The sequence below is a fragment of the Pristiophorus japonicus genome, chromosome 13, assembly GCF_044704955.1.
Source record: "Pristiophorus japonicus isolate sPriJap1 chromosome 13, sPriJap1.hap1, whole genome shotgun sequence".
Classification (NCBI taxonomy): domain Eukaryota; kingdom Metazoa; phylum Chordata; class Chondrichthyes; family Pristiophoridae; genus Pristiophorus; species Pristiophorus japonicus.
Window position 1 is genome coordinate 121,220,131 of NC_091989.1, and position 23,127 is coordinate 121,243,257.

The following is a 23,127-nucleotide window of genomic DNA, read 5'->3' on the forward strand; positions in this document are numbered from 1 at the left end:
CGTATCCAGCTCCATGCGCACCGGGATGCCATTCCATAAAACTTTCATCACCATGGGTGGTGTTTTAGTGTATGAGCTGTGGACATCAGCCACATGAACCCGCTGAACTTCAGTATCCATGGCTTTTCCCCAGGCATCATCCTGCATTGCAGACCCCTCGTCTGGTTCCTCTGTCTCTCAGATTAGCCTCGCTACAGCCTTTTTGCACTTCCTGGCCAAGTGTCCACTGATGTTACAGATCCTACAGCTATATTGCTGGAACCTGCAGCTTTTCACAGTATGTCTACCCCCGCATCTCTAGCGTGAGGTGAGATTGTTGTTAACAAAAGGACTGTAACCAGGCATTCCTCTCTGATTGCCCATTTGATTGTTTCCAAGCACTCTGATGGTGGGTGTTAATGGTCCCATCGTGGGACGCATCGTTCCTCGTGATGGCATGAATTGCTGATCCCCTTTCCATTGTCCCTGTTGTGGGCCCACTCTAGAGCCTGTTGCTGCCTGGGCGGTTTCGAAATGCCCTTGCCTGCCTGCGGGGTCCCTAGCCATGTTCACAAACTTAACTCCCTGGCCCATCACCACATTGGGACCAGGGCTGCGTGCGTAAATTAGCTTGGTCTCCTCTTCCCCTGCCATGAAGGTCTGAGCTATCAACGCCGCCCCTTCTAAAGTCAAGTCTTGGCCTTTGAAGCTTCCAGAAAATCCCGGCATGATTAATGCCCTCAATGAAAAAGTCCCTTAACATCTCCCCCCTGCAGGCGTCTGTGAACTTACAGAGACTGGCCAAGCGCCGCAGGTCCGCATTGTCCCTCCTGACGTCGGTGTGTGGAACCGGTGTCGGGCCATGTGTACGCTACTCACCGGCTTGAGATGCTCACTGATCAGCTGGCTGAGCTCTTCAACGGACTTGTCCACTGGCTTTTCGGGTGCGAGCAGGTCTTTCATCAGTGCATACGTCTGTGGTCCGCAGCTGGTCAGTAGATGCGCCCTCCGCTTGTCAGCCGCTGTCACTCCCAGCCAGTCCTCGTGACAAAGCTCTGCTGGAGTCTTTCCACGAAGTCGTCCCAGTCCTCACCCACACAGTAACATTCCTCTGTGCTACCGGTGGCCATCCTTGTGGTTCGGTGATTCCCGTTTCTCGTCGCCAAATGTGGTGCACCGTACTACAAACTCACACGAGGCATGTACTGCTGACACAGTCACTACGTGACCTTAACCTTTATTCCCAGGACCAAGGAGTGCTGACCCTGGGTGGGACCTCCCCTTTTATACCTGGAAACCCAGATGAGGAGTGTCTCCCACAAGTTCACCCCCTGTGGTCAGGGTGTGCATTTCTAGGGTATAAATACAGTGTACATGAGTTGCATGAAGGTTACAGTTACATGAAGATTACCGTTGCATGATGGTTACATACATGTCAACCTTAGTCTTTTATTGCAGGTCTCCAGAGTACCTCTCCAACCTGTGAAGTATCCTTAAATACCTGTGCTCCCAAGGGATTATGGGATTCCTTGGAACTCCAGGGGGTGAGCCCTCTGGTGGCTGTACAGAGTAAATACAAGTCTACATATATAAGAGATAGATTTTGGGAGTCTAGGGGAATTAAGTGTTATGAAGATTGGGCAGGAAAATGGAGTTGAGGTTGATGATCAGCCATGATCTTATTGAATGGCGGAGCAGGCTCGAGGGACCATATGGCCTACTCCTGCTCCTATTTCTTATGTTCTTATTTCTACATTTTATATTGTATGATTTTAGTTAAAGAGTATATGTTAAAATTTGGGATATCCTGCGAAACTTTCATGTGCTCACGTCAAAACCATGCATTCCTTATAGCAGACAAAATCGCCTGTGGACTAAAACCTACGTAAAACCCATGTGTGCTGTGAGTGGGATAGCCTACCACAGGATGATCATTTATCCCTTAACTGCAGTATATAATGCACCTGAACTCTTGTGAGTTGCCCACCAACTTTTCCCTTTTTCTCTGAATGGTGGTAAATACCTCACCATCAGTCCAATGTGAGCCAATCTGATTAGCTTACATTCAAAGAATTTGTCTCAATCACTTTGGCCTAGAAATTTGTGCGCCCATTTTTGGGCAAGTGGGGGTGCAGGGTCCTATGCCTGAGCCCAATATTGGGCCTCGGACCTCATTTCCGTTGAACTCACAAGCTGCGGAGAATACAAGGCAGCTCACCAGTGGAGCGTAATTCAAGATCGGGCTGCTGGAACACTAGTGGCGGCCCTCAGGTAAATGGGCGACTGGTTTGCAAGTGGGAACGGGGGAGGGGAGGAGGTGGTGACAAGGTCGGTGATCAGACCGGGAAGGATGGGCAATCCTACAGGGAGATAGCAGTGGCTGGGCGGGTGAACGTTGGACTGGTGGGGAATGTAGTGGCAATCGGTGGCCAGGATTCCCCTTCTGGGGACATCTGATGAACTTACCTTTTGCCGGGGACTGTTCCCGCGAGTCTCAGGTGGGGGATTGCTGCAACCTGGATTCCCACTCTCCCCTGCTGGCCAGACAGCAATTCCATCGGGTTCGGGCAGGAGTCTAATCTTCCTAATGGAAATGTCGCTCGCCCGGGCACCTGCACACACTGATCCCATCCTGAGATACAATCACCCTTGATATCTGAAGTTAACGCAAAGTGTGATCAAAGTGTGTCAGCTGTGGCTCAGTTGGTAGCACTCTCACCTCTGAGTCAGAAGGTTGTGGGTTCAAGTCCCACTCCAGGGACTTGAGCACAAATACATCTAGGCTGACACTCCACTGCAGTGCTGAGGGAGCACTGCACTGTCAGAGGTACCACCTTTCGCTTTTGGATGTTAAAACGAGTTCCCATCTACTCTCTCAGATGGACATAAAGGATCCCATGGCAAAAGTACTTCATTGGCTGTAAAGCACTTTGAGACGTCTGGTGGTTGTGAAAGGCGCTATATAAGTCCAAATCTTTCTTCTTTTTTTCAATATATGGAATGGATTTATGGGTAGATTAATGTACGCAAAACACGTATGAAACATTTAAGAAACACTTTGAATGTTGTGATTGGTGAACTGTAAGCTCTTTCTGTATAGATGAACTTATCTGGGTTAAATAGCCACCTCATCGGAATTTATCTTATGACTTGGCCAAGGTCGGTGCCTCATCTGGTGGAGAATGTGAAGAGTGAACCTATATTTGCGTTTCTACTATTCCATTGTACAGGATGTTGGTATATTAATGTGCTGTTCACAGATACTCAATCAATCATTGTCTTTTGCTTCATACATTCAATGTAACAAAATATTTATATTACTTTAGTCCCTTATTATAAACAGTCATTTGAAATAAATAACTGATTTTCACTCTTGAAAATCTTCAAGAGCCTTGGCAAAGAATACACAGCATACTTAAACATTTGGCAGAAGGTTTCTTTAAACATTGAGTGAAACAAAGTATGTTTCTGTAAATATTTAGACGGTTCCTTATAGTCACTTTGTTATGCAACGTAGATAAGTTCTGGATTTCGCCACAGGTGGGGCCCAGGCGACAGCAAGCTCTCATGCCGAGGCCCAGACAAATTTTAGCTCCAGGGCTCATTTCCATAAGAAAGATTGGATTCCTGCCCGAACCTGCTAGAAATGCTGCCTGGCCAGAAGGCGGGAGTGGAAATCCCGGTGGCAGCAATGACAATTGAATAATATCTGGTCAGGAAATCACGATCTTTGCTACTTCTCTGCACATTTTAACTCTGTGCCGTGTCCTATGATTAGATTAAATAATTCTATTAGACATGTCAGAATATTTCATCAACAACAGTGTATTTATGTGGCACAGTGGAGCTTCAGTTTGTGGTACTACAGGATGTGGGACTGTCCCCACGTCATCACCCTGTACTGATATCAGCAGCGCCACCCTGACCAAGCACCGAGCACAGGCCAGGCATTTCCCAACATCAAGCTGCTCTCATTCTCCTTTTAGCGGTTGGTTTAGAATAGGTTTCAGGATGCCTGAGGACAGCTCATCTGGGTTTTGTCTTGGCTGCGGTTGGTTTGTAATCTGAGGTGAATTGAACAGAGACAGAAGTCACCTGAAAAAAATCCCAGAAGACAAACATTGATGTGCCCTGATCTTTACCAGCCAATATGGATGTAAAACCATTTCTAGACTATTAACTATTTAAGGCCCCTATTTTCATCACGATTGTGCGCCGTTTTTTGGCGTCCAAATATTTTTTGGTGTCAAATCCTCAGTTTCCAAATTTTGCCAACATTTGTATGCTGGCGCAGACCATGTGTGCCAGTTTAAAAATGTTTTGGCGCAGACACGAGTGAAAACGGGCTCGGGCGTTGCTTTTCTGCAGTTAGGCGATTTTGGCCGTCCACGATTCTTTTCAACACGACGTACACTGCCAAAAAGCCCTGAAAAAAAAACCCTTCTGTGAACCTAAAGAAATCGGCGCGGCCCACAAAAGGACATTGGGGCCAGGCAAAAGAAGACAAAATAAAGTACAAATGCATGGATTTTTTTGGACAGGGTACTCTGAAAATAACTCGGAAAGTAATTTCCGAGTTTTTGGAAAGAGACAATTTAATAAACAAATATATAAGTTTTTCGGAGGGAGGGAACTGAAATAACTTTGCCGGGTTAGAGTGGTTCTTTTTCACCCAAATCGCGACTGTCCACCCCAACACAATTGTTGCTGGCTGGACACCAAGCACGGGTCAGAGGAGTGCCGGCCGGGCAGGGTCGCGGGCTCGACCAGAAATAAGCACCAGAGCCCGGGAGAATCGCTGTAGTCAACATCCGAAATGGGACATTTTGTGCACAGGCACAGCAGCAAGCTAGAAATCACCATCTGTCACAGGTGACCCAAGAGAATCACTATACAAACAAACGCATGCGCATTTCAGGGTGTGGTCCGATCTAGGGCGTCACCCAGCCTTGTAGAGCAAAACGGAGAGGAAAGGTGTCAGTGATTTAAGTATTTATCTCCATAATAGCAATAATAATGGGTGCAATTTTTAGCATGCCTGATGTGATAAGGGCGTTGGCCATACATGGCATGCACATGCAGAGGTGACGAATAATTTGACGCCGATATCGGGGAGACAGATTGATGGGGAGGAGACCTTACCCTCAGCGAGTCTATAGGGAGAGGCGCTCATACCTGCAACTGAGTGAGGCAGACTGCGTTCGCAGGCTGCAATTTAGAAAGGAGGTCATCACTGAGATCTGCCAACTAATCAGGGCAGACATACGGCCAAGAAGTGGAAGGAGGACCGCCCTACCTGTAGAAGTAAAGGTAACAGCAGCACTTGCCTTCTATGCTACAGGATCATTTCAAGCTTCAACTGGGGACGTATGCTCGATCTCTCAGCACGCCACCCATTGCTTCTTTTTCAGCTGCCTACCGATTCTCTGGGTGATAGCTACTGCAGTGTACGCTACAGCAACATCATCCCAACGTTGAGCCATTATAACAGGTTTTACTTTTCTTCACTTTTCCCCCTGAGTTGTCAGCAGATCCCATTTCCTCTCAATGATATCTACCAGGGATACCACTTTGTGTGGGAGAAATCGAACCGCACTTCCTTCTCCTCCTTTGAATTCCTCTTCCACTTCCCTCTCAGTCATGTTTTGCAGGTTTTAATGCTCAAAATTGCAGAACGATCCAGCCAGCACGATCTGGTCACAAAAGGAAAATGGATCCGAGCACAAAGGGCTCTTTAAAAATGTCTGATCCAGACCAGGAAGTTTCTTTGTTCACCCCAAGAGTTTTTAGTGCAGACTTAAAGCTCTGCCCTCCCAGACAACTTCAGAGAGCAGGGCGCAAAATTCAAATATTTGTTTGGCGAAAGTTCCGATTTTTTTTTCTGACGCAAACGTACAAAAAAAATTGTACGTTAACATGCGTGGGCGGCAAAAATGCAGCAAGTGGAAAATAGGGGCCTATGTCTCTTGATTTTAGCAACTGGAAAAAAAACTTCAACGTGTACATCCCCAAAAAAGTTTTCACAAAAATTGTTACAACCCCAATGGCTCAGTTGGTGAATGTAGAACTCAGCAAAACAGATTTAAGTCAAATAAAAAAGAAAGAAAATAAATAAATGTACCCAATGCCTTATCATATCTCTCAGGACATCCCAAAGAACTTATCTTCCATGTTACGAAAGCTTGCTTCAGCAGGTGGCTGAGGCAAAGCATTGTGGTATTAAGCTCCAAACCAACACTGGAGAACATAACCTATAACAACAACTTGCCTTTAGAGCTCGGGCTGACAGCGGTGCAGTACTGAGGGAGTGCTGAACTGAGAGAGGTGTCACCTTTCAGATGAGATGTTAAATCGAGGTCCTGTCTGCCTGTTCACATAGATATAAGAGATCCCATTGCATTATTCAAAGAAGAGCACCAAGCTCTCTTTGCCATTCAGTTCATTTGCTATTTGTGGGATTGCACCATGTACAAACTGGCTGCCATGTTTGCCTACTTAATCACAGTGACTATGGCCCTGACATTTAGTGGGGCGAGATTTCCAAATGTAGGAGGGGGCGGAAGTTCTGGTTGGGAACATGTGCATGTTTGTCTTTTTTTTAAGCAGATTTCCAGCCCAGACGCCAGCCTGATTAACAGGTTTGGCTCCTTGTCGAGCAGGCAACATTGCAGAAAAGGCCGCAGCCCAGGAGTAGGTAGGTTTCCTTCTCCTTGGGGTAGACATTGCGAGATGGGAGGCATGAGTACAGCGTGGTTTGGAGGGTCAATGATGATCACAGGGTGTCAGAGAGAGATTGGGGCAGAGGTAGGGGGTCACGGGGTGGTGATTGCAGGAGTTTCGGTAATCACAGGGGTGTTGGTGATCACATGGGGGTCCGATCGCGGGTGGGGGTGTCCGATTGCGGGGGATGAGGGTCCAATCGTGGGGAGGGGTCCTACGATGGGGTGGGGTGATGGCGGGAAGGGAAGCAGGGTAGCTTGGGAGGTAGGGGGAAGCAATCCCGCTCCTCCTGGCTCACAAGCAGTGCTGGAAAGGTACTTATCTCTTCCAAGCAGCAGTCTTCGCCTCCCTTGAGCTGCTGGGTTTCCCGAGGCATGGGAAACCCAGCCAGCCAGCGTTAAAGCTGGAATAAAGATAAAATCTGAGTGACGCAGCCTCATTCAAATATTCAAATGAGCAATCCGCCTCCTGGGAGTGGGTTGGTCGCCCACACCCCAGCCCCGCCTCCATTAAAACCAGAAGTGGGCGGGTTTGAGATTGATTGGGTTCGGGTTTGAGATTTTAAAAATGTTAACATTCCTGCGGACTCAAACCCATCTGTTTTTTGGGGGTTAAAATTACCCCCAATATTTCAAAAGTAAATCATTGAATTCAAGTGTTTTGAATTATAATGCCTGATGTAAATGCACGTTCTCTAGTTACTTTTTTCATTTGAAGTGCAGTCACTGTTGTTATGGGTACCATGAGATTTTCTACACCCACCTGAACTGTTGGAACAGGCAGACAGGACTTCTGTTTAACATTGAGGGGGAGAAATTTGGGGCGTTTGTGCCCAGGGGTCGCAGCGTCACTAACACCTCCAGTGAAATTCCATGGTGGTTTAGTGGCGGCGATAACCGGTAGCGCCCTACTCTGCTAGCAATGACGACTTCATCACTATGTGCAGCAACTCATTTACGATCCAGAGCGAAAATTCATGAGTGCCCCCTGAAGCTGCGCTGGGTGATGCCAGCGATAGCTTCAGGGGACACGTACCAGGCAGTAGGCTGCTCGCGGAGCAAAGTTTGGGGAGAGGTGGCGCTTTGAAAAAAAAACATCTGCTGCATGCTGGATCACGGGGTCCATACCGCAATCTTGCAGCTCGGCACTCCGCTTGAGTGCCGGGCTGATGCCCCGCTCCCTGGTGGTCCAGGTAGAAACCCGCGCAGTCAGTAGCTCGGCCCTCCCCTTTAATAAAGGAGAGGGCCCTTTCTACCTGGAAGCACTACACCTCCTCTAGCATTGCGCCCCTCTGGGATTCCTTCAGCCCCGCTCGGGCCCCTCAGAGCAAGTGCAGCGCGTTATTTTGCGCTCCACTTGCTCTCGGGGGCGGTAGCCCGAACTTAGGTGGTGAGGCAGGAAATCCCGCCTTGCGGCTGTTACCGGCCCCAAACGGGGCGCTGCGCAATTCCCCCCCCCCTTTATCTAAACAACTGGGTGGTAAAATTGGCTTCCATTTCCCTGTGCTAGGGAGTGGGGAAATCAGCCAGGGTTCCCATTCGTGACCACTAACTGATGACCCCTGCTGCAAACTGTGTTAGTGATGGGGGATGGGGATAGGATAGTCCTTGGTTGTGTTGCTCCTCATGGTTGAACAGTTGACTGACGCTGCCTACACACATACATGGAAATGGTCAGTTAACTGAGGTTCTGCAAGGTGCACAGCACCTACGGAACTATAACCCAGCATGAACATGGGCCTTCAAGAGAGAAGTGGAGTGGGACGCCATAATGGTTGAGCCATGGAGTGGTACGATGCACTGACTGTGCCGTGGAGTGCTATGATGTATTGGCTGTTTATAAAGAAATATTGCAATATAATATAATACATGGTGTGATACAAACATTCAACTAATTCTTAAATATTTATTATTCAATAATGTTTCAATTATGAAATGTCAAAATATTATGAATATGTAAAGTATTTCTGGAACCCCTCTGGTTAATTATTGTGAACTATTCATAAATCTTTTTTCACCTGCCTTTTCAAATAGATTTTTAACATAAAAAGTGTCTTATTAAATTATCCTATATTTATAGAATTTCATTGCATTTATTGTCGATAAGATGTCATAGCAACTAACTAGGCCCAAAATTAAGTGAAAGTCTTTAAATCAACTTCTAAGATTATAATAACATTACCCGGTGATTCCAACTGAAGTAGGTGAGTCTGTCTCTCGCTCTCTGTCACAGGGCTGTGCTCTTTATTTCTCTTTTTTTCCCCATACGTAGCAAACTGGAAAATGAGCAAAAATTGATCAACAGCTTTAAAAAAAGCTGACACAGTCTCATAAAAAGCTGATCACTGAAGAATGACCTTCACCTAACATCCACAGATGGGCCGGCTCCAGCAGAGATCACTCGGTCGTGATCAGGAGTGTTTGGAAGCCCTGTCTTGTTTTCCTTTCACTAACCCAAGGTGCTGAGGCACTGCATTTATCACACTGTCAGCGGCGCTCGTTTGGTTTCTTTTGTAGCTACAAAGTTTGCATTATTTACTGAATGGGATTTACAGACCTATCACTTCTGTGATAGTCTGAATTGTAACTTTTATTTTTAAGTTTGCTTTTCAATCTAGTAAGAAGCCATTGCCCAAAGACAATAATTCGCCCTGTAGATTAAGATACAGGTCGAAAATATGTGGATTGAAATTGCGTTTCGCTCCCCGTCCCCAACTAGCTTCATGGCCCTCTAAGATCTTCTTCCTGTGTCGAGGCAGGGACAGGGAGTTTCTATAAGACTGAGGTGTTCAGCCTGTTTCACTATTTCATCCGGCCAGCTGTGTCCTGACAGGAAATAACTCAAAAAGCCGCTCTCGGTTGAGCAGCATCTGGTTTGATTTGCTCTACCCCCTGTCCTATAGTTTGCAGCCCGGAAATGTAGCTCTTGATTTCTGCTGGGGTAACCCCAAGTAATAAAAAGCCCAGGATTGGAGTCAACAACTCGAACCTTGCCATGACAGATCCCTTAGTAAACAAAACATGGTAACTAAAGTCATTAAAAATCAAACTGAACTTAAAGAGGCTTATAATCTCGCATTTAATAAAACTCAATGGTTTCCCAATAATGGAATGAATGTGGTGCATAAATAGCATGGTGTGATATGTTAGTAACAAAGGAATTAATCTGCTTAACACCTTCATTAAAACTGGACACGGGAATTTCATGTGAAGACACTAATGTCTGATTTTAACCCACAAGGATCTCATTTTATCCTTTTAGCAACCACAGTGATATGATCAGACTACCACAGTAACCCTTAATCACATGTTAGGAGATCACATTCCCACTTGCCATCTTAAATTTCAGTCTGAGCTACTTTATATCCAATGATTCATAGCCTATCTGTATAACGAAGAGCCAATGTAGACAATGCAACAGTACAAAGAAATAAACAGCACATTCAATGAATATAACTGTGTCCATCAGGCTGAATAGTCCGAAAAATTGCCATTCTTTTTATTTAAATTCCCCTTCGTCCCAGTTTATCCACATGGGCAGTCATTTAATGCTGGGGTTCTGCCACTGCTACTCCGGAACCACCAGCTAGAAGAATGCGAAAGCAGCCTGGGTTGATCTGGTTTCTGATTCCCTTTCCTCCTTTTGGAAAGCAACTCGTCTCTGCCCTCTGTCTCCCTCTGTGGCGAGGCTGGGGTTAGAAACCTGTGGTAAGGGTAATTGCAGGAATTTCTCTTTCCTGAAGACCGATGGACTTTAACGGCCTTGTCACTATAATCCATGTTGATTGTTGATAAGTATGTACTGAGACTAGGGGGCAAAGTTTCGGCCTGAGTTGCTCCTGTTTTTTTGGAGCAACTGGTTTAGAACGGAGTATCTTAGAAATTTGAATTCTTGGCATTTAGATTGCTCCAGTTCTAGTCAGTTAGAACAGTTTCACTTTGGAACAGAATTTTTTTTTCAAAAGGGGGCGTGTCCGGCCACTTACGCCTGTTTTCAAAGTTTAGGCAGTGAAAACTTACTCCAAACTAACTTAGAATGGAGTAAGTGAAGATTTTTGTGCGTTCGAAAAAACCTTGTCTACACTTTAGAAAATCAGGTGTAGGTTACAAATTAGGCGTAGGGAATGGGGGGGGCGTGGTTTAAAGGGAATAAAGAGCCATCATCAATAATAAATGATAAATACATCAATAAATCAACCAATAAATCAATCAAAAAAAATTAATAAAAAATAAATTCTTTAAAAAAAAAATCAATAAATAAAACATTTTCTACTTACCGACTGCAGCACCGGGAGTCCTCCAACAGCGTGCTGGGACGGCCCCCCCCAGTGTGTCTCTGTCAGTGTCTCTATCTCTCTGTCTGTCTGTCTGTGTCTCTCACTCTCTGTCTGTCAGTGTCTGTGTTTCTGACAGCGAGGGGAGGGGGAGAAGGGGGGTAGAGGGAGAGAGGGAGGGGAGAGGAGAAGGGGAAAGGGGGGGAGAGGAGAAGGGGAAAGGGGGGGAAAGGAGAAGGGGAAAGGGGGGGTGGGAGGAGGAGAGGATGGGGGGTGGGAGGAGGGGGGGTGGGGGGGTGGGAGGAGGAGGGGGGTGGGGGGTGGGAGGAGGAGGGGGGTGGGGGGGTGGGAGGAGGAGAGGAGGGGCGAGGAGAAGGGGGGAGAAGAAGGGGGGAGGAGAAGGGAGGGAGGAGAAGGGGGGAGGAGAAGGGGGAGAGGGGGAGAAGGGAGGGGAGGAGGAGGGGGTGGGGGGGTGGGAGGAGGAGGGTGGGGGGGTGGGAGAAGGATGGGGATGGGGGGGTGGGAGGAGGAGAGGAGGGGCGAGGAGAAGGGGGGAGGAGAGGGGGGAGAGGGGGAGAAGGGGGGGGGGGAGAAGGGGGGTGGGATGGGAGGAGGAGGGGGGTGGGGGGGTGGGAGGAGGAGAGGAGGGGCGAGAAGGGGGGAGGAGAGGGGGGAGAGGGGGAGAAGGGGGGAGGAGGAGGGGGGTGGGGGTGGGAGGAGGAGGGGCAAGGAGAACGGGGGGAAGAAAGGGGGAGAGGAGAGGGGGGAGGCGAGGGGGAGAGGAGAGGGGGGAGAGGGGGAGAAGAGAGGGAGGGAAGGAGAGAGGATGGAGGGAGGGAAGGAGTGAGGGAGGGAGGGAAGGAGAGAGGGAGGGAGGAAAGGAGAGAGGAGGGAGGGAGGGAGGGAAGGAGAGAGGAGGGAGGGAGGGAAGGAGAGAGGAGGGAGGGAGGGAAGAAGAGAGGGGGGGGTGAAGGAAGGGAGAGAAGGAGGCTGAACGGCCGGGCCCAAGACTTCGGGCTGGATTTACAGGTAGGTGGCGTCGGGTCTCAGGGGGGGGGTCATGGAGGTCCGGGGGGAGAGGGGGGGAGAGTCGTGGAGGTTGGGGGGGGGATGGCGGGGGGGAGAGAGTCGCGGAGGTCCGGGGGCGCGGAGGTTGGGTCGGGGGGGGGGGAGCGGAGGTCAGGTCGCCGGGGGGGGGGGGGGGGGGAAGCAGAGGTCGAGTCGCCGGGGGGGGGGGGGGATCGGGGGTCGAGTCGGGTGGGAGGAGCCTTATCCACGCAGCCCCAGTGAGGCCATTCAGCCAGGGCTAGGGGCTGCGTGCTTCGGGCCCCGCCCACAGTTTTGGGCGCCTGGAGCTACTGTACATGCGTGTCCACTGTAGCGCATGTGCAGAGGTCCCGGCACTGTTTTCGGCGCAGGGACCTGGCTCCGCCCCCCACAGCTCGTGCTGCGCCGCGCCCAGCTCCAGAGGACCTGCAGGGAGCCAGAGAATAGGTAAGTTTTTTTTAGGCGCACTTTGTGGCACGAAAAACGGGCGTCCAGGTCCGGGCTGCACCGTTTTAGGCGCGGCCCGAAACTTGGGCCCTAGGTTTCCACCTTAGTGTAGAGCCGAGTGTTCTAGTTATTAAGGGCTGCTATCTGGCTGGGTAGGGCAGTGGTGTTTTGCATTGGAGTGAAGGCTGAGGATTGACTCCCAACTCTGCTCTAAAACTTGATTGAAGCTGTGGCCAGGCGATGCCAGGTGAGGGCCAGGGCTGAATGGAATGGACATATCCCAGGATTGCAACATCCCGGATCAATGGTCAGCCTCATCCACCACTTCACACAGAATTCCAAATCCTATTTTAGATAGTTTTGTGGAGTAAATACAATCCTTTAGAGGATCTTGTTGATTTAATTCAGGGCAATCATCGCATGAAGTTATTTTAAGACTATTACCCGTGCCCCTCATTATTTTTGGCTTTTCTTTTGCAAATATGAGGCCCTCATAATGAATGCTACATTAGTGAAAAGTCATTGTGAAAATATAGGTGGCTAATACCATTTATTTTTGTTAATCTTAAACCATTGTCTTACTTTAACCAGGCGAGGCAGAAAGTCGTTTAACTAGACAGGCCAATTATAGAGCAGCTTTTGTAGCGATGGTGGTTATTTATAGCCACCTCTATAAGGACAGTGCTCATTCGAGAGGGCAAGGTGCAGCTACACAGTCAGTGCTGAATACCTTTGAAATATTTTCCTGGGCTGCAAAAGGCATAACCACTAGCATGCCTGTTTAATTGTATCCTCATCAGTCAGAGTCTTAGGAATCTCCTCTTCCCCATTAAAAAATTTTACTATAAAGCTTATTAATTTTGGAGGGAGAAGTCACATTCAGAGGAGGATAACGTTAAAAGAAAGTGTTACTGATATCTGATTCAGGTCTACGTTCCCTGATGGTAGTGGGAGTTACCACCACCTAAAAAAAAATCTGTTTCTAACTTTTCAAGCAGCAGGGAGCTGTTGGGGTCGATCTTTGTATCCCAGCAGGAGATGGGTGGGACGGGAGCACAGGGCGCCCAGAGGAGTTCAGGGGCGGGGGGATCTGTCCCAATTCAGGGTCATCTCTCACCTGCACAGCTGAGGTGAGCTGCCGGCCCTATAGATAGCTCGCCGATTAGAAGAAAGGAAATCGGGTACTTAAGAGCCTGCAGCAGCTTAAAGGTGAGGTGCTTTTTTTTGTTACCAGAACAAGGTCGCAACATGGCGGAGCTTCAAGATGATGTCTGTGGCGGGAGGGGCGGGAGGTGGGTGTGGGGGGCGGGGGTGGGGGGGGCTGTGGGAAGAATTACAGCATGGTGTCGAGGTTTTCAGATACAGCTTTGGACATTCTGATGGAGCAAGTTCAGAGTGGAAAGGAGGTCTTCATCTCCATGGATGGTCAGTGAGTACCCCAGTGAATTGGTGAACAGGCATGGTGAGAGTTGACATAACAACAACAACCTATATTTACATAGCGCCTTTAACGTAGTGAATCTTCCCAAGGCGCTTCACAGGAGTATTATGTGATGAAAATTTAACACTGAGCCGCATAAGTAGAAATTAGTTCAGGTGACCAAAAGCTTGGTCAAAGAGGTATGTTTTGAGGAGATTTTTGAAGGAGGAAAGAGCCATAGAGAGGCGGAGAGGTTTAGGCAGGGAGTTCCAGAGCTTGGGGCCTAGGCAACAGAAGGCATGGCCACCAATGGTTGAGCGATTATAATCAGAGGTGCTCAGGAGGGCAGAATTAGAGAAGTGCAGTCATCTCAGGGGCTTGTGGGGCTGGAGGAGATTACAGAGATAGGGAGGGACGAGGCCATGAAGGGATTTGAAAATAAGGATGAGAATTTTGAAATTGTGGCATTGCTTAACTGGAAGCCAATGTAGGTCAGCGAGCACCGGGGGTGATGGGTGAACGGGACTTGGTGCGAGTTAGGACATGGGCAGCCGAGTTTTGGACCACCTCTAGTTTTCGTAGGGTAGAATGTGGGAGGCCAGCCAGGAGTGTGTTGGAATAGTTAAGTCTAGAGGTTACAAAGGCATGGATGAGGGCTTCAGCAGCGGATGAGCTGAGGCAAGGGCGGAGACAGGCGATGTAAGGGAGGTGGAAATAGGCGGTCTTAGTTATGCTGTGGATATGTGGTCGAAAGCTCATTTCAGGGCCAAGCATGACACCAAGGTTGTGAACCGACTGGTTCAGCCTCAGACAGGAGTTAGGGAGAGAACATATGAATGTGACCAGTATTTCTCCAGCACTCGGGTGCAGTGCAGAACAAATGGAATGATCTCACCAGACGTGCCAAGTTTTTGATTGCCCAAGGGGGTCGGAGAGGAATTTTCCAGATTAGTACCCTAATAGGCCCTGGGTTTTTATCTGTTTATTTGCCTCTCCCAGGAGATGACGTGGGTAGGGGGTGACTAATCACGATGCTTCACACATCACAAATGTGTAGGGCAGGCCTGGTGGAGCTGATGGTCTTTTCCTGCCTGTCATTTTTGTATTTTTGTATCTAAAGCTGGCAAAAACAGTTTTAAAAAGTGAGCAGTTTGCCATATACAGAGAGATCGTAAACCCCTGCGCCCGCATGTATACGGAGAGATTTTACACGCCTATGCCTGTGTGTATACAGAGATTTTACATGCATGTGCCTGTGTGTATACAGAGAGATTGTACACCTTTGTGTCCACGTGTATACAGAGCGATTGTACACCCCTGCACCCACGTGTATACAGAGAGATTGTAAACCCCTGTGCCTGCGTGTATACAGAGAGATTGTAAACCCCTGTACCTGCGTGTATTCAGAGAGATTGTAAACCTCTGTGCCTGCGTGTATACAGAGAGATTGTAAACCCCTGTACCTGCGTGTATACAGAGAGATTGTAAACCCCTGTGCCTGCGTGTATACAGGGTTTGTAAGCCCCTGTACCTGCGTGTATACAGGGAGATTGTACACCCCTGTGTCTGCGTGTATACAGAGCGATTGTACACCCGTGTCCACGTGTATACAGAGAGATTGTACACCCCTGTGCCCGCGTGTATATAGAGAGATCGTAAACCCCTGTACCTGGGTGTATACAGAGAGATTGTAAACCCCTGTACCTGCGTGTATACAGGAATGGAACGGCAGAAGGCGGCTTGCAGTTACTGCGGCCAAGCCCCCGACGCTATAACCCGGGCGAGCGGAGAGTGAGAGTCTGTGACCCGAGCTGTGGGCTCCTTGTGTCGGCCTCACTGAAGAAACAAATGGCCAGTTGGATCCCAGTGCAGTCGGTACACTCCCTGGCAGAGCTGATGCACGATCCCCTCCCAAGTTGGGCCCCTACCCCACAGATACTCTGAAGCAATACATGAGGAGGTCACATATTACTTGGAAAATAAGAATCTAAATGGGGTAGAAGAGCCAAGGGGACTGGGAGTAAAAATATACAAATCACTAAAAGTTGTGACACAGTAGAGCTATCCAACTAGTCCCACTCCCCCGCTCTTCTCCCATAGCCCTGCAAATGTTTTCCCTTCAAGTACTTATACAATTCCCTTTTGAATGTTACGATTGAATCTGCTTCTCCCACCCTTTGAGGCAGTGCATTCCCGATCACAACAATTCGTTGTGTAAAAAAAATGTTGTCTCTGGTTCCTTGGCCAATCAGTACCCAGAATTGGTAAAAGAAGCAATGAAAGTGTTGCTACCTTTCCGAACAACATATATTTGTGAAACATAATTTTCTGCTATGGCAGCAATGAAGACAAAGTACAGGTCTGGTCTGGAAGTGGAGAATGGTTTACGAGTGTCATTGTTAAATATCACACCAAGGATAGACAGACTGTGCAATGAGAAGCAGGCACACCCATCTCACTGGTATCTGAAAGTAAATACCTGTTTTCTTAAAAGCATTATTAAAACACTCTTTACATGCAGCACTGTCACATTATAATTTAGATAGGGGTGTCTGTGATTACTAATGCATTTGAAAAGGGGTCCTTCAACAAAAAAGTTTGAGAACCACTGTCCTAGATGATCTAATATCTTGGAGAAGATTTTGCACTCAATGTTAATAAGACAGAAAGGACAATACTTTCTAAAATTCGGGCAAAGGATAATTAAGATGATGCCAGGGGTCTCTGGTAGGGAAAATTTAATTAAAATATGCAGCATCAGGGGAGGGGAGAGAAAGGCAAGGGAGCTTCTGAATATATTTACTTAAAATAAATCACTCAGCCTCACAGCACTCACTGTACTGGAACAAGACAGGTGGCTGTTCCTGCTTCCTACAGCAGGAACAGCAGTCTATAAAATCTTGCAGTTTTGGGACAGTTGCTCTGGTTCAGGTTTTATACTGGGTTACATATCCTTTCCTCTGCTTTCTCCTGTGATTTGTCCAGTTTGTGTAGAATTCCCTGGTGGCCCATTACTTTCTAATTTTAGCTCATTTTAATCTTTTCCTGTCTGTTCAGCTATTTTCTCCCAGAAGGCGTGCCAGAATGGCGGAGGTAATTGATGAAGTCAGATGATGATTGGATTCTCCTCAGTTTTGGTGAAAAATGACAAGCGTGACAAAGGTCCAATGATAGCTCAGCTTCCATATTCCAAACCCCTTCCTTCCCTTCCCTGCCAGTCTGCTGTTTTGGTACTTGGTGAGTGCCATAGGTTCTCAAGGCTGGCATCACTCACACCATTGTTCTCTGGCACTCTCAACATCACACCCATGTACCATTGAAGTATACCAGGAATTCAACAAAGGGAAAAAAGCCATGTCAGCACAGAATTACAGTTGCTGTGGGATCCAACTTGGCCCAAAATAGCACTTACTGCAGGGACAAACCTGATAAAACCCAGAGCATCCAAGGCTTGCCTTCCATCAAATGTTCCCATTTCATTTTTAAGGATTAAGGGCCAGATCCAGCCATCCTGGGGCATGGCAAACAATGATCAGTATAGCTTCTCCCGACGACTGATTATTGTTGTCAATCATGAGATGGTGTAGGTGTTGCTCACATGTTGGAGAGCATTGGAATAGTCGAGTCTGGTGGTAACAAAGGCACAGATGAGGGTTTCAGCAGCAGATAAGCTGAAACAAGGGTACAGATGAGCGATGTTACAGAAGTGGATGCAGGCGGTCTTTGTGATGGAGAGGATATGGGATCAGCAGCTCAGCTCGGGGTCAAATAAGACGGTGAGGTTGGAAACAGTCTGGCTCAGCCTGAGACAATGGCCAGGTGGAGGATTGGGGTTGGAATTGATGGTGAGGGAATGCAATTTGTGGCAGGGGCCGATGACAATCGGTTCGCTCTTCCCAATATTTAATTGGATAAAATTCCTGCTTATCCAGCACTGGATATCGGACAAGCAGTCTGAGAACACAGAGAGAGTGGCAGGGTTGAGAGAGGTGGTGGTGAGGTCGTGCTGAGTGGTCAGCATGCATGTGGAACCTGACATCATGTCTTAGGATGTCACCGAGGGGCAGCATGTAGATGAGAAATAGCAGGGGGCCAAAGATAGATCCTTGGGAAACTCCAGAGATAACTGTGTGGGAGTGGGAAGAGAAGCCATTGCAGGAGATTCCCTGGCTACACTGGACAGGTAAGAGTGGAATCAAGCAAAGGCAGTCCCACTGAGCTGGACAATGGAGGAGAGGTGCTGGAGGAGGATGGTGTGATCAACCATGTCAAAGGCTGCAGAGAGGTCGATAAGGATGAGGAGGGACAGGGTCAGAGTCACTGAGGATGTCATTTGTGACTTTGATTAGGTGCTATGACAGGGATAGGAACCTGATTGGAGAGGTTCAAACATGGAGTTGAGGAAACGATGGGCACGGATTTTGGAGGTGACAACATGCTGGAGAGGAAGCAGAGGTTGGAGATGGGGTGGCAGTTTGCAAGGACAGAGGGTAAATTCAAATTTAAACAAATACATTTATAAAATTATAGATATATCGTTTATGTATCATTCTGAAACATTAGTTCCATTCAGCACTCCTTGCATTACACAGCTAGTTAATTTTGCAGGGAAAGCTTTTCTCCTCATTTATTGTACCAATGTTATTGTTATGTATGTATGTAAACCTCACCAATATGTAAGACTTGCCACGAGGGGGCACACCTGTGGGAGACCCTAAGGTTCGCCGGTGCACACTTGGCAAGCAGATATAAAAGGTAATCTACCATGCTGCTTCCTCACTCTGGAGTCTGAATAAAGCGACCAAGGTCACAACAGTTTGAGCTTACAATACAGTCTTGTGGAGTTATTCTGAAAATAACACTTACAGTATACCTAATGATAACAGATACTTTACCAGTGTAAACTTTGGCCTAGGTTGTGCTAGTTTGGGGAAAACCAGCACAAAAGTTCGAGGAATTTCAAGCGCAAATTATTTCCAGTAGAAATCGAGTTTCCGCGTTCTTTTTCGAGTTGAAAAAACATCGCGCTGGAAGCTGGCCCCGCCCACAAAACTGGCCACGCCCCCGATATATAATTAATCACCATGGCGACTCTCCGCTAATTGTACCCATTTGCCGCCCTTTGAAGAGCCTCTTAAAAGTAAGGGTTTTTTTAGGCGCAAGGACATTAACAGGCACCTTTAAAAGCTTTTAAATATTAAATAAATATTTAATTTACCAATGAACTGACTACTGTACAAACAGTAAATGGTGCTGTATAGTTTTTTTTAAAGACATTTGCAGTTACAAAATCGGGTTGCTCACAGGTGGTGAACTAGACACTGATTAAAAATATTTATTTTTTGTGATAAACCCACTTTCAGCTGTATTAATACAACTGCACCAGGTTACCACTCTTAAATATACCAAGGAGTATTTCTAATGCAAGAAAAAAAATAAACAATTACGTTCTAAAATGCTGCCCAATTGCATTGGTTCATGGAAGATTTTACGTGCGGCCATATGCAAATGAGTTTGACTGGAAACTTGAGCAAAAAATTCAGTTCAGAAAATTAGTGCAATTTGAGTGCAATTTGCACCCAGATTTCCAGTTGCACCCAAACCCTACCCCATTGTGTCAATAGGATTCTCTCTGACAGTGAGGTGTAAACGCTACAGCAACAGTTTTACAGATGGTATTCCCCAGAGCCAAGGTGTCTTCTCAGCTCTCTGGATCTGGGATCTCAAAAACTGGCTAGAGATACTCCCAGGAAACCAACCAATATTTTGATGTGGTGGCTTATTTATTTATAATTAACTTTAACATCCTTTGTGTGTTGTTTTTTCTCCATTGCTTTTTTAAAAACAATATTTTTTCTAACAGTAACTGCTGACAATGTAAACAGGGACATGCCTTAGAAGAAGTGTTGGGTTTGAAGGAGCTGAGTTGACACACATAGCTGAAATGATTTAAAAACACACTCTAGTGCCCTCAATGAATGACAATCTACTGCTGATATGTGAGGTATTTCACTTACCCCAGCAATAGGACTTAAACGAAAAAAGATTTCATACAAAAATTAGTAGCTAAGCTGGAAAGAGGGGGTAGGAAATGAACGAAAGCAGGTTCAATTTTTTGTATTCATTCTCAGGATATGGGCGTCGCTGGCAAGGCTGGCATTTATTGCCCTCCCGAGTTGTCCTGGAGATGGTGGTGAAACAGCTGAATGGCTTGCTCGTCCACTTCAGAGGGCAGTTAAGAGTCAACAACTTTGGTGTGGGACTGGAGTCACGTATAGGTCACACCAGATAAGGACAGCAGGTTTCGTACCTTAAAGAGCATTAGTAAACCAGTTGGAATTTTATAACAATCCAACAGCTTCATGGTCACTATTACTGCCATTGCAGTATCTCCATGGAGAACTACAGCACTACATGATGGTCAGGTTGTGAGTGTTTATTGCTCTCGTGGAACACCAGAAGCTGACAAGGCCCCATTAAATGCACTCTTAAGAATTTCCTTCCTGCTATAATGTCCTAAGCATTACACCGAGATTCCAAGTAGAAAACGCCCAGTTGGTTCTTGGGTCATAATGTTGTGCACAAAAACTTTCATGCCCACGCTCCGATCACCGACCTGGATTATGGTGACGTTCAATCCAGTCACCCTCTTCACTGCTGTCGCCCTCCTGCACCAGCTCACACTGCTCCCTGGAGTGGTATGTGTTGTGTATGGAGAAAGAATCAGACTGAACACTGTGAGCTCAAAGTAAAGTGTGACCTTAGTCTTTTATTGCAGGTCTCCAGAGTGCCTCTCCAACCTGTGAAGCCTCCTTAAATACCTGTGCTCCCAAGGGATTATGCAATCCCTTGGGATTCCAGGGGATGAGCCCTCTGGTGGCTGTACAGAGTAAATACAAGTCCACATATATAACAACACTCCACCCCAAAGTCAATAGTGTAATTATTTACAATGTGAGTCAATCTGGGGCCCTTCTTGCCCTGGTTGATCATCTCGGTGTGAAAGCTGGTATTGTTGAATCATTTGTTGGGCCCTCGTTGGGCTGCTGTGCAGCTGGCTTTGCTGGGCTGCCTGGTGTGTTGGGCCCTGCAGGGCTGCTGTGAATGATGGGTTCTGCTTCGTGGTCAACCATGGTGCCAGTTGCCACTGGTGTGTATGTTGGGGGATCATAAAAGCTAGGGTTCAAGGTGGGTTGCTCAGGATAGTCCGTGAATCTGAGTTTGATTTGGTCCAAGTGTTTCCGGTGAATGAGTCCATTTGAAAGTTTGACCCGAAACACCCTGCTCCCCTCTTTGGTCATGACAGTGCCGGGAAGCCACTTGGGACCTTGTCCATAATTTAATACAAATACAGGATCATTGATTTCAATCTCGTGTGACACAATTGCGCTATCACGGTATGCACTTTGTTGAAGCCGCCTGCTCTCTACCTGTTCATGTAGATCAGGGTGAACGAATGAGAGCCTTGTCTTAAGTGCTCCTTTCATGAGCAGTTCAGCAGGTGGGATCTCAGTGAGTGAGTGGGGTCTCGTGCGGTAGCTAAGCAGAACTCGGGATAGGCGAGTCTGCATTGAGCCTTCAGTTACCCTCTTCAAACTTTGCTTGATGGTTTGCACTGCTCTCTCTGGCTGACCATTGGGTGCTGGTTTAAATGGGGCAGATATGACATGTTTGATCACGTTACGGGTCATGAATTCTTTGAACTCAGCATTGGTAAAACATGGCCCGTTGTTGCTCACCAGGACATCAGGTAAGCCGTGAGTGGCAAACATGGCCCGCAAGCTTTCAGTAGTGGCAGCGGACGTGCTAGCCAAATTATCTCACATTCAATCCACTTGGAGTACGTGTCTACAAACACAAGGATCATTTTACCCAAGAACAGGCCTGCATAGTCGACCTGTACCATAAACCACAGGGCCAAGAGCATAAACTTAGCGGCGCCTCCCTGGGTACATTGCTTAACTGCGAGCATGTATTACATCTGTGAACGCAGGACTCTAAGTCCGCATCGATACTGGACCACCGCACGTGGGATCTGGCTATCGCTTTCATCATTACGATGCCTGGGTGGGTACTGTGCAGGTCATTGATGAAGGTGTCTCTGCCCTTCTTGGGGACCACTACTCGATTGTCCCACAGAAGGCAGTCTGCCTGTATAGATATTTCATCTTTGCGCCGCTGGAGCGGTTTTATCTCTTCCTGCATTTTCACTGCGACACTGGACCAGCTCCCGTTAATATGTCCTTACTATACAGTACAAATGCACACGAGGCCTATACTGGAGAGAAGGTCGCTCTGTGACCAGTAACGTTTATTAGCCAGCACTGAAGTGGAGAAGATGGGTGGAGCTTTCCCTTTTATACCTGAAAGTCCAAGTTAGGAGTGTCTCCCACAAGTTCACCACCTAGTGATCAGTGTTCTCATGGTGTACAACTTAGGTCAGTTTATACATGGATTACAATGACAGTTGAATACATGACATCACCTCCCCCCAAAGTCTTATTGGGATCACAGGTTAAGTCTCTCTGGTGGCTTACGCTCCTTTGTAGAGCGCCTGAGTTGGGGCTCCGGTTTTTGGGCGCTGGCCTGAGTGTCTGCTGTTTACGGTGCCTCAGGCCTGTCCGGACTGCTCACAGTGACTGGGCTCTCCTCCACTTGGTTCCGGTGTTCGGTCACCTGTGGTGGAGTGAACTCGACATCGTGTTCTTCTGTTTCTTCTATGGGGTTGCTGAACCTCCTTTTTGTTTGATCCACGTGTTTGCGGCAGATTTGTGCATTGGTAAGTTTAATTACCAGAATTCTATTCCCCTCTTTGGCAATCACGGTGCCTGTGTGCCATTTGGGCCCTGCAGCGTAGTTGAGGACAAAGACAGGGTCATTGACATCAATACATCGCGCCCTCACATTCCCGTCATGGTAGTCACATTGTGACTGGCGCCTGCTCTCAACAATTTCTTTCATGGTGGGGTGTATAAGGGATAACCTGGTTTTGAGCGTCCTTTTCATTAGCAGCTCTGCGGGTGGAACCCATGTGAGCGAGTGTGGTTGGGATCTATTGGCCAACAGGAGGCGTGATAAGCGGCTTTGTAGGGAACCCCCTTGGATTCTGAGCATCCCCTGTTGATTATCTGCACTGCTCATTCTGCCTGGCCGTTTGAGGCAGGCTTGAACGGTGCCGTTCTGACATGGTTGATACCATTTCCTGCCATGAAGTCCTGGAATTCAATGCTTGTAAAGCATG

The 23,127-nt window shown here is 47.4% G+C and overlaps 1 long non-coding RNA gene across 1 annotated transcript; it reads right to left on the reverse strand.

Annotated features, from left to right (window-relative positions):
• Positions 1–3,563: 3,563 nt before the first annotated feature.
• LOC139278273 (uncharacterized) lies at positions 3,564–18,890 on the reverse strand. The gene is made up of 3 exons (XR_011596228.1): positions 18,782–18,890; positions 8,881–8,974; positions 3,564–4,074 (listed from the first exon to the last, which is right to left on the reverse strand). It is a non-coding gene; the product is annotated as an uncharacterized lncRNA (long non-coding RNA).
• Between the last annotated feature and the right edge of the window lie 4,237 nt (positions 18,891–23,127).